This window comes from Rhincodon typus, chromosome 18, assembly GCF_021869965.1.
Source record: "Rhincodon typus isolate 14 chromosome 18, sRhiTyp1.1, whole genome shotgun sequence".
Taxonomy (NCBI): Eukaryota; Metazoa; Chordata; class Chondrichthyes; order Orectolobiformes; family Rhincodontidae; genus Rhincodon; species Rhincodon typus.
In genome coordinates this window covers 44,089,818-44,102,450 of record NC_063349.1, presented here as the reverse complement: position 1 = coordinate 44,102,450, position 12,633 = coordinate 44,089,818, and the positions used below count along the sequence as shown (strand labels likewise).

General features: G+C 42.1%; 1 protein-coding gene across 1 annotated transcript in view; it reads right to left on the bottom strand.

The window, feature by feature from the left end:
* tspan11 (tetraspanin 11) overlaps positions 1 to 10,588 on the bottom strand; it is a 66,984-nt gene extending 56,396 nt beyond the window's left edge. Inside the window, exon 1 of the mRNA XM_048607776.1 lies at positions 10,458 to 10,588. The gene's annotated coding sequence lies outside the window, so the exon portion shown is untranslated. The remainder of the gene's footprint in view (positions 1 to 10,457) is intronic.
* Positions 10,589 to 12,633: the final 2,045 nt, after the last annotated feature.

Sequence of the window (12,633 nt, the reverse complement as noted above, 5' to 3'; positions counted from 1 at the left end):
TCAAGTGTGTCCATCAGTGGATCATGCCAATGTCCAATTAACCCCCGGCTCTGTTCAGTGGTTGCATTCAATATCAGACTGGGTGGAGCTTCAGCATAGCCCATTCATTAACTCTTCCTTGACTATTATCTTCTACAAAAAAATCCCACCTCCACCTTTGATTCATAGTGCTTCAAGTGCATATTCAGGTATTTTTCAAGTGGGATGATGGTTTCTGTATCTCTCACCCTTACAGGCCGATGAAAATATTTCTCATCAGCTCCCTTGCAACCTTCTACCAATTACATTAAAACTATATACACTTGTTATTGACATCTTTGATAAGGGAGAATTAGAGCTTCCTATCCAGGCTCCTCAAAATTTTACACACCTCAATTAAATCTCTCCTCCACATAAGCAATCTTTCCTCGTTGCTAAAATTCTTCAATCCCGACAACTAGGGGGTGGTGGTGGCATAGTACTCCAGTAACTCCAGAGGCCTACGCTAATGCTCAGGGGACATGGGTTTAAGTATGTTCACGGCAGCTGGTGGAATTTAAATTTATTTAACAATATTTGGAATATAAAGATAATCTCAGTGATGGTAACCATAACAACTACCATCCATTGCTGTTGAAAACCCAAGTGATTCGCTAATGAGTGAAATCTGCACTGCTGGCCTATGTGACTCCAGGCCTACAGCAATGTGGTTGACTGGCCCTTCTTGGGGGTGGAAGCAACTCAGTCAATGGACAGTGAGAGATGAGCAACAAAGTCTACCCTTGCCAATGCACCCATATTCCCATTCTGAATAACTGGTCTGTAAGCTCTCTAGTACAATCAGGTACTTTCTGTCATGCCCAGAACTGACTCCATCATGTTTTCTACAGTTCAAACATAAGCTCCCTGCACAGCCAATAAAGAAAAATATCTTCAATTTTTTCTTTATCATTTCTTCATATCCACCCATCCTGTTACCTTCAGGGATTTGTGCACACACATTCAAAGTTAAACTGTGGCAATTTCCACCAGGGATTTACCAAGCTGACAGCTAAAATTGGCAGATTCCTATTGAAGCAATTAGACCAGGTATCTCCCTCCCAACATTGTAATGCCAGGAAGAGGAGCACATGAGGTGAGGACATTACTGGGTTTGGCCAAATAGAGCTGAATTTTGCAGGGCAATGCGTATATTTCCCCCAAACTAGTTGGTGTGCTGGTATGCCACCACAGCCCCATCTCTGGGTTAATTTGAGGGAGGTTGCATTAGGCAGTGGCAAATATCCAGTTAGGACAGTCTCAGATGGTAAGTGGGCTATCACTGAGAATGAAACCCAACGGCAGACCGGGGGAATGGTGAGTTTAGAATTTAACACCCTGAAATTGAAAGCTAATCTCAATATTGCTGCTCTGGCAACTATCCTCAATAAACCCATCTGGTTTGCTCATGTCCTTCAGGGAAGAAAATCTGCTATCCTTACCCAGTTTGGCCAACATGTGACTCCAGATCCAAACCAACAAGATTGATTAACTACTTCTGAAATGGCCGGGAAAAATCCTCAGTCAAGAGCAATTAGGGATGTGCAGCAAATGCTAGTACAGTCACTCATTGGAACAATGGAGAGGAAATTCAAAATTTAATAAAGAGATGTAATCTTTGAGACTGTCTAGCACTTTCTAAATAAAGGGTTAAATACACTAAAATCAGAACCATCATTTGAAGTGTTTGATTCAGTGCATTTTGGCAGTAAAATTCTCCATTTATATACAAGGATTGTTTTAGAAAAAGCTCTCATCAACAATAAACCGAATACAGAAAATTGGAATATTGGTGGATGCATCATTTGAGCTTCGCGTTTGATGGTGTGTATGAAATATAATTACTACATGTGTGTCACAGCCGCCCACTGAAACACTCAGAATCCAAACTCATAGCAGTATGTGAAGACCTTTCATCTTTATAATTATTGAATACAAAACAGGACCATATATAGTAAAGGAAATATTTATAAAAATTGTTGTGGAATCGAAGAATCGTAAAGCACAAAAGCTACTTGGTGTCCATTGTGCCTGTGTTGGTATTTTGAAAGAGGGTTACCAATTTCCCACTCCCTCTGCCCAAGTGGGTCAGTTAGCTCAGTTGAATGGATGGCCACTTTGCAATGCAGAATGATACCAACAGCATGGGTTCAATTTCTACAGCAGCTGAGGTTACTGGAAAGGACTCTCCTTCTCAGCCTTTTTCCTCACCTGAGGTGTGATGACCCTGAGGTTAATCTCACCACCAGGCCGATCTCTGTAATGAGAGAGTGCTACAATGGCGGCTTTACTTTTACCACATTGTCCATGATCCCACAATTCAGCCCTCCACAAATCCATGCACAATTGCCTTCTAAAGGTTCTTCTGGAATGTGTTTCCCTATGTTGGGTGTTCTATAATCTTAATAACTGTCTAGGTGAAGAAATTGCTTCTCATCTCACATTTATTTGTTTTACCATTTAATTAAATCTCTGGCCTTAGTTTACTGACCCATTTGCTAAAGAAAACAGTTTCTCCCTATTTTCTCTATCATTAAAACATCCCTCATAATTTAGATATATCTATACTATTATTACCTCAGACAGACAGATTTTTGGGCTCTCAGGGAATCATGAGATATGGGGAGTGAGTAGGATAATGGAGTTGCAGCCATTCAATGGCACAGAGAGGTTTCAAAGGGCTGTTTGGCTTAATCCTGTTCCTATTTCCTATATTCATATATTTGATCTCCTCCTAACTTCCTCCACTTCAAAGAGAACAATTCGGCTTTTTCTTTAATTTACTCATTCGCAAGTTCTGGATGTCACTAGGTGGTACAACATGTATCACCTATCCCTAATTGCCCTTGAGAAGCTGGTGGTAAGCTGCCTTCTTGAATCACTTTCATCTATGTGGTATAGGGATACCTTGCAGTGTCTCAAAGGAGGAATTTTGACCCAGCAGAAGTGAAGGAACAGCGATATATTTCGGAGCCTAGATCGTGAGTGTCTTAGAGAGGAACTAAAGTCACGCATCCCTGGTACTATTTTCCTCATCACCCTCTCCAAGGCCTTGGTACACTCCCTATGTCCAGCTGAAGCCCAACCAGGGCTTTGTAAAGGATCAGTGTGATTTTCTCCTTTAGTATTCGCATTCCTCTTTACAACCAATTCAGCTATGAAGAGAGGCTAGACTTCTGATGAAAGGTCTAGGCCCGAAACGTCAGTCTTCCTGCTCCTATGATGCTGCTTGGCCTGCTGTGTTCATCCAGCTCTGCACCTTGTTGTCTCTAGATGGGCTGGGATTGTTTTCCTTAGTGCAGAGAAAGCTGAAGGGGGAATCTGATTGAGGTGTACAAAATTCTGAGGGACGTGGATAGGGTAGATAGGGAAGAAAATTTCTGCTTGGCAGAGGAGTCAAATATCAGAAGGCACATATTTAAGTTAGGGAGCAGGTGGTTTAAAGGGGATTTGAGAGAAAATGTTTTCATCCAGAGGGCACAGACTATTTGGAACTCACTGCCTAAAAGCGTGGTGGAGACAGGAACCACATGGACATTTAATAATTATTTAGATGAGCACTTGAAATACCATAGCATACAAGGCTATGGGCCAACTGTTGCAAAATTAGATCAGAATAGAGAGATTCTTGATGACTGGCATGGATATAACAGGCTGAAGAGCCTCATTCCATGCTGTAAAAGCTTTATGGCTCACTTGTCATAATCACAGAATCATACCTTACAAACAATGTTAGGTTGTTGCTATCTCTCTATATGGTACAGCTCTCCCAAATTTAGCACCTGCACTCAGTTGAAAGTCAGGAGGACTTTGCAGGGTCAACAGGGCTGGGTTCGCCATTTCCAGTCAATGCTGGATGGTCTGTCTGATTTCATTTCTCTTCTCAGATTTCATGGTGGCTTGATACAACTGAGTGGTTTGCAAGGCCTTTGCAGAGGGAAGTTAAGAGCCAACGACATTTGCTGCATGATGTCACTCTGGCTTTGTGGGTGGCACATTCACTTCAGAATCTGAATGTTGTTGGTTCAAGGAGCCACTCCAGTGCTGCCTTGAAAGTCAAAGGCTATATCTTTTAGGTGATACATTAAACTATGAATGCCCATTCATTTAGGTGCACGTAAATTCAGAGGTTACTCACAACCAGTCCAACTTTCCTAGTGCTTGTTCCTCTCTAAAACATCATTATTACAGAATGTTACAGCAGAGAAAGCCAAACATCCTATCTTAACCTTGTCTGCTCTCAAAGAACTCTTGTTAAAAAAAAATCCCAGACACCTCCCTTTGTACTTTTGGTGAAGATCCTAATTTATATCCTAAGCAATTTTCCAACTGGCAAAATATCTCCCCCTAACTGTCTATCAAAATCCTTCAAATTTTGAAACCTTCTATTAGATGTCATGTCAACCTTCCCTCTTCTAATGAAAATACTTCCCATATCTTAAGTCTCTCCTTCATGCTGAGTATTTAATCCCTGGGCTCACAACTAGTGTCTTCTCCCTCCCCTTCACGTACTTGATACTCTTCCTAAAATAGTTTTATACAGCGAGTGCAGTTATAATACTTTCACAAACCTGTCCTGATATGATTAAGGGCTGCAGATTGGAATTGTCAAACACCAGCCTCAGGTTGCAAGTGGCTGGTAATTTCTTTTCCAATTTAAATTTTCAATGTAAAGGGAGATCACAGTGTTGCTCTCTCAGAATATATTTGTAAAACAAGAACTGCTTTATTCAAACTAAAAAGAACATTGACAATAAGGGATCAGTTTGAAACTCCTGAAGGAGGAATATGGGCTTGAATTTCCAAGAGACAGTTTAGATTAATGAATCTCCCACAGCTGTTAATTAGTTTTAAGAAGCACTATTATTTAAAAATTGCTTATAAGGGTTTCACACAAAGGCTCATGGAAATTTGGAACTAGGTCCTCACAAGGCTTTGAATGCTGGGGCCAATTAGAGCTTCATTATATAGGTTTTGTTTGGGGATGGTTATCATTTTGCAGCTGGGATATGTAGGAATAACGATAACATTTATCCAAGATTCATCATCATAAAACTTTGCTGCACCATGAATAAGACCATCAGCTGCTGAATTAGCTGTCATGAAATCTCAAGCATCTCATGAGCACTGCCAGTAATAAAATAAAAAAGTTATACAGGCAAACCAGGTAGAGCCAGGTGTGAGTAGGAGCTGGGAGTAAGACAGCAAACTAGCAAGAAATATAAACACAGACTGTAATGGAGTCCATTACTATGTGAAAAGGAACACAGTAGCAAAAAAGAAATGTTGTCCCTTAGAAACTGAAATAGGAGAAATTATAGTGAGGAATAAGAACTTATGGAGATATTAAACAAATATTTTATATCTGTCTTCACAACATAAGACATAGCATCCATGCCAGAAACCATAGGAAGCCAAGGGTCTAATGGCAGAGACAATGAGAGGAATATAACTAATCTATTATTGGAAAAGTACTGGAGAAATAAGTGGTTCATGTGTGGAATGAACGTCCAGAGGAAGTGATGGATACAGGCACATTACAACATTTAAAAGACATTTGGATAAGTACATGAATAAGAAATGTTGAGAGGGATATGAGCCAAGCGCAGGCAGGTGAGACTAGTTTAGTTTGGGATTATGGTTGGCATGGACTGGTTGGACCGAAGGGTCTGTTTTTGTGGTGTATGACTCTATAATAGGACTAAAATTGACAAATCACATGATCCTGATGGCTCCCTAGTATTCCAAAAGAATTGGCAACAGAGATTGTGGATCCATTGTAGTGTTCAATTATGGTAGTACTGAATGGCAGAGCAGGCTCAATGTTCCCTGTTCCTAGCAGTTGTAATCTTCCAAAATTCTCCAGTGGTCCCACAGAACTGGAAGGTAGCATATGTATTCGCACAATGCAGAAGAAAGGGAGAAGAGAGAAAACAAGGAATAGGTGACTTGACATCAGTTGTGAAGAATACACTGGAATCCCTCATTCTCAACTCCACCTTTCTATATTACCCCACATGCTTTTGAATTTCTTACTAATTAAAACAAACTCAGCCTTGATTACACTTAATGAACCAACCTAAGCAGTAACAAATTCCACAGATTGACTACACTCTGAGGGAAAAAAAAATCCTCCTCATCTCTGTGTTAAATGGGCAGCCCCTTACTCAGAGATTATGCGCTCTAGTCCTAGAGTTTCCCACAAGAGGAAACAACCTCCCCACATCCACCTTATCAACCCACCTAAGAATCTAAGGTCACCTCACATTTTATAAGCGCAATCGACTCAACTTCTCCTTGGAAGAAAATCTCTCCATACCTGGGATTAACAAACTGAACCTTGCTTCCAATGCCAGTATCGTTCCTTAGATATGGGGACCAAAACTGCTCATTGTGCTCCAGGTGTTGGTCTAATTCGGGTCTTGTGTTATTTTAACAAGATTTCCCTATTTAATATTATTTATGATAATACTCCAATCCTTTTGAAATAAATGTCAATATTCCAATTGCCTTCCTAGTAACTGCTGAATTTGGATGCTGGCTCTTCGTGATTTATACACGAGGACTCCCAAATCTCTCCATGCTGTGGTTTTCTGCAGTCTTTCTCCTCTTAAGTAAAATTCAGCTGCTCGATTCTACCTCCCAATACACATAATTTCATGTTTTCTCACATTATATTCCATCTACCACGTTTTTGCCCACTCAGTCTACCAATATTTACAGTAAATAACTGTGACACAAGCACTGATCCCTGTGGCACTCCACTAGTCACAGGTTCCACCCTGAAAATGCTCTACTTATCCCAACTCTCTGTCTTCTATTAATTAGCCAATCCTTAATCCCCAACACTGAGAGCTCTCCAAATATATTGCATCTGCTGCCTCTCTTTATCTTGCTTGTTACCTCCTCAAAGAATTCTAATAAATTTGTAAGGCATGATTTTCCCTTCAGGAAGCAATGCTGACTGTGCTAAATGCTCTGCTATTACATCCTTTTTAATAGATTAACATTTCCCAAAAGCAGATGTTCAGCTCTTTCCCTTTTTAAATAATTGGCAGTTTTCCAGTCTTCTGAGGCTTTTCCAGAATCTAAGGATTCTTGCAAGATTATTACCAGTGCATCCACTATTTTTGTACTTACTTCTTTTAACACCATTGATGCATTCCATCAGGTCCAGGTTATTTGTTGGTTTTAGTCCCATCAGTTTTCCTCAGTACATTTTCCTCAGTGATAGTTATTGTATTTATTTTCTATCCAACTTTTGCTTCTTAATGATTTATTATTTTTTGGAATGCTATTAGTGTCTCCAGTCATGAAGATTGATGCAAAGTATTTATTCAAATCCTCCCAGTATTATTTCCGCAGTCCCATTCTCTGAGGGGCCTAAGGTGTATGGAAAGCGAGCAGCCGCCACAGCAAGAAATCAGAAGGCAAATGGCTTGTTGGCCTTTATTGCAAGAGACTTGGTGCAGAAGAATCAGGAAGTCTTGTTACAGTTCAACAAGAGCTCTGAAGAGACCATACCAAGAGTGTGCAGTTTTGGTTTCTATTTTCAGGGAATACTTGTCTTGCAGATGGCACAGTGTAAGCTAATGAGATTGATTGCTCAGAGATAATAAGGGTGACCTATAATGAAAGGTTAACTAGAACTGGCCAATACTCTCCAGGTCTATAAGAATGAGAGGTGATCTCATCCAAACCTGGCTGTTACCCCCAGCTAGAGGAACAAGCTGACAGTTTTAAAAATATATTTCTAAACAACCTGTTCAGAGATAATATTACACACCTCTGAAGCAGGTGGGACTTGAACCCAAGTCTTGAACCCAAGGTGAGACTTGAACTGGGAGTCACAGTGTAGGGATAATGACTGAAATGAGAAGAAATTTATTCATTCAGCGGTTTGTGAATCATTGAAATTCTGTACCCCAGAGAGGTGCGGATGCTCACAGTCACTGAGTGTGTTCAACGCTGAGGATGACAGATTTCTGATCTCTCAGGGAGTCAAGGGATTGGGTAGGAAAGTGCAGTTGATGTAGAAGATCAGCCAATGATTGTATTGAGTGGTGCAGTGACTCGAGAAAGTACATAGTCTGCTCCTGCTTCCATTTCTTATGTTGTTACGGGAGTCACTCAAGTAACATGATCTGAAGAAGTCTTACCAGACTTGAAATGTTAACTCTGTTTCTCTCTGCACAGATGCTGCCAAACCTGCTGAGTTCCTCCAGAATTCTCTGTATTGGCTTTTAAGCAATGTGATTTTCTGTCTTTAACTTTCTTTCTTCATGGAGAGGGGGTGGCTTATTGGTAATATCACTGGCCAATGTTCTGGGGACATGGATTTAAATTTCATCACAGGCAGATGGTCCAATAGGAATTTAAGAGGAAAGAGCCAGCCTAATAGTAATCATCTAACTATTGTTGTTAAAGTAAAGTCCTTGTGGTTCACTAATCTACCATCCACTCCGGTTTATATGCAACTCCAGACTCGCAGCAATGTGGTTGACTGGTAACAATTTGGGCTGAGCAATAAATGCTGGTCTAGCGAGCAACACACACATCCAATGAACAAAACTGTGAGAGCTCTTGTGGTAGTATCTCTACCTTTGAGCCAGGAGGCCTGGGTTCAAGTCCCATCTACTCCAGAGGTGTGTAATAACATCTCTGAACAGGTTGTTTAGAAATATATTTTAAAAACTGTCAGCTTGCCTCCAGTGGCGCTCAGTGCTCCATAAACTTGATCGTTCAATACTGATACCAAATGAACTGGTCTCTTTTCTCAACCTTTCTGAATCAATAACAGACTGTAGTCTGCATAGCAAAAAACCAAAAGAACTGCATATGCTGGAAGTTAGAAACAAAATCAGAAATTGCTGGGGACAAACTCAGCAGGTCTGGCAGCATCTGTGGACAGAAAGCAGAGTTAACTTTTTGGATCCATTGATTCAGAACAGTCGGTGTAGCAATCCAATAGATTAATCCCTAAATCCAACATTTAAAAAGTTCAATGACAGAATTTCAAAAAGCAATCTGGATATTTAATTTTAAAATATTCCTAGCTGCTTATTGATTTCTACAAATAGAATATTCAAAGGTCAAGATTTGTTTTACTTGAGCGTTGACGTGATGTTGGATAAACAATCTGATAATTCAGCAACAGTGGAGGAGTTGAGAGAAGTGGTGGTGAGGTAGAGAAGGGTAAATGTAAATACTAAGGCTGTGTGCTTTCAGATAGTGTCAAATAGGGGAAGCAAGCAGATGAGAAGCAGAAGGTGGCTACGGAAGATTCTTGGGGAACATCACAGGCAACAATTTGGGAGCAGGAAGAGAACATGATTCTCTGGCTATGATTTCATAAATGAGAAGGTAAGAGCAATTCAGTCAGCTGGACAAGAGTGGAGAGAGGTCAAAGCAGGATGGTGGGGCCACTGTGTCAAAGGCAGCAGATGACTCGAGATGGTCAAAGAGGGCAAGTTTACCTCTCGTTACCTCGGCTGCACAGGATCTCACTAGTTTACTATGGTAGGAGTGGAAAACTGTTCTTTTAGAATTTATTCACAAAATTGTTATGGTACAGAAGGTGGCCATTTGGACCATCATGTCTACACCTGTTCTATTACATCGAGCCAATCTCCTGCCTCTTCCCCACATCCCTCACACTATTTCCATCCAAATAATCACCCCTTCAAGGGACGTGGGCATCACTGGCTGGGACATACAGTCATACAGCACAGAGCAGACCCTTCGGCCCAACTTGTCCATGCCAATGAGGTTTCCAAAACTGAATTAATCTCATTTGCCCATGTTTGACCCACATCCTTCTCAACCTTTCCTATCCATGTAACCTGTCCAAATGTTTTTTCAATGTTGTAATTGTACCAGCCCCTACCACTTCCTCTGGCAGCTTGTTCCACGCACGCACCTCCCTCTGCACGAAAAAGTTGCCCCTCAGGTCCCTTTGCAATCGTTCCCCTCTCATCTTAACCCTGTGCCCTCTAGTTCAGGACTCCCCTTGGCCTGGGGCAAAAGACCTGGGAGAAGATGGAGGTGAGCCTTGTGGGAGATTGAAGGGGGACGGCGAAGATTGGGCAGGAGGCGATGAAAACCCATTAAGGACATTGTGAGGCTGAGGGAAGGGGCGAGAGTTGACAAAGACTGGATGAGCTTGTTGAATTGGAGGTGGCACAGGGGTGATGAGGGCAGACTGAAAGGAGAGACAGAGGGGAACAGTCTCTGAGAGGTAGGGGTTCCGTCTAACGATGCCAGTTCACAAGGGGAGAGACAGGAACACCCCAGCTGTCACACTCTGGAGCTGGATAAAAGGCCTCGGGCATATCCCGGAGCCTCAATCCGCAGTGAGCAGAGCCCGGGTGTAACCGTAGAGAGAGAGAGAGAGCCGCAGTCCCTACCCGCTCAGCCCCGGGGTAACAGTCCCCACTTACAGACAATCCCGGGCCGGATCCTCTGCTCAGTGTAATATGTGTGCTCTCCCTTCTGATGACTACTCGCTGCTCCTGATGCTGCGGAATAATTTTCATCCACATTGATGTGGAATCTGGGAATCATCCCAATAAAACACCCAGAGCTGATGCTCAAGCTGTGGAACCCACGATTTGTGCCAGGCATCTGGAATTTATTTCAGCAAGTTCCTTCCAAATAAACCAAATAAATGTTACAAAAAGAAAGAAATCCGAAAGGAGTTTTGTAATAAATGTTTTTGCCTTCCCCACATTCCCATCCCCCTACTCTGACACCACACCAATTCTTATGGGAGATCTCACAATATTTTTGACTGAACTCACCAATATCTGGAGACTAATTGGTCTCCTGCTCCCGAAATCTGCTGCCCATGCTCAGATAAAAAGGTCGACAAATGATTATTGGTCCGGTCATCTCATTCCAACCGTCCCCCAGTGATTGAGTAACTCAGCAGCAAGATTACAACAACAGCTTCATTTAAATAGCACCTTTGGGTCATAATACATTCCCCAGGCACTTTGCAAAAGCATTGATGAACATAACTCGATAGAGAAGGAGATATTAGGTCAGAGGACACAAAGTTTGGTCAAACAGGGACATTTCAAGGAGCCACTTGAAGAAGTGAGAGCCAGAGAGGCTTAGGGAGGGGATTTTAGATTCTAAAATTGAGGCATTGATTAATCAGAAGCCAAAGTGACTCAGTGAGCACAGGGGGTAGGTGAAAGCGAGTACAGTCACAGAGATCTACAACCCAGAAAAAGGCTGTCCAGCCCATCACATCCTTTCCGGATCAAAAACAGCCACTTCAACTGTTCTGTTCCATTTTCCAGCACACAGTGCAAAGCCTTGCATGCATTGGCATCACAAGTACATATCTATATACTTCTTAAATGTCATGAGGGTTTCTGCCCCAGCCACTCTTCCAGGCAGTGAGCTTCAGTTTCCCACCACCTTCAGGATGAATTGGTGCAGGTTAACACATTTTTTTGTCGGCAACAAATTTTATGGAATGTGGAGGCTGGAGTACATCAGAAAACTCATGCCTAGTGATATCAAAAACATGAATGAGGGCTTCAGCAGCAGAAAATTGCCGTAACAATAACAATTTGGTTAGCAGCAGACATTATGCATTCAGTTGGTGGAGACCATCCCTCATTTGAGAAAGTGGCATCCTCACTTAACTGTGGAGAACCCAGAAGTGACAAACCAGAGCTTCCGAAGAATGTTTGACAAAGTTCCATTGGACAGGTTGTAACTTAAACCCATTTTCAAGGGGATAGTGGCAACATCATCAAGGCAATAGATAGGGACTGGAAAAGGCCATTCAGCCTCTCGAGCTTATTTCATCATTCAGTTACGTTATGGTTGATTGGTGCTTAATTTCCACCCACCTGCCCTGGTGCCATATCACCTAAAAGTTTTTACCTGTCCTACAGCCATAGCTGCTTTTTGAGGGAGAGTGATCCAGATTTCCCCCTCACTTTGTATTAAGTGGGTGGCACAGTGGTTCAGTGGTTAGCACTGCTGCCTCACAGCGCCAGGAACCTGGGTTTGATTCCAGCCTCAGTCGACTATCTGGGTAGAGATTGCACATTCTCCCCGTGTCTGTGTGGGTTTCCTCCAGGTGCTCAGGTTTCAGCCCACAGTCCAAAGATGTGCAGGTTAGGTGAATCAGCCATGGGAAATTGCCTATAGTGTCCAGGGATGTGTAGGCTAAGTGGATTAGCCATGGGAAATGCAGGGTTACAGGGATAGAGTAGGTATCTTGGAGGGATAGTGATGGCCTAGTGGTATTATTGCCGGACTGTTAATCCAGAGACCCAGATCATGTTCTGCGGACCCGGGTTGAAATCCTGCCATGGCAGATGGTGATATTTGAATTTAATTAAAAAAAAATCTGGAATTAAGAATCTAATGAGACCATGAACCCATGGTCAATTGTTGGAAAAACCCATCTGGTTCACTAATGTCCTTTAGGGAAGGCAACTGCCACCCTTACCTGCTCTGACCTACATGTGACTCCAGACTCACAACAATGTGGTTGACTCTTAACTGTCCTCTGGGCAATTATGAATGGGCAATAAATGCTGCCTAGCCAGCAACACCCTCATCCCGTGAATGAATAAAGGAAAAAAAAAA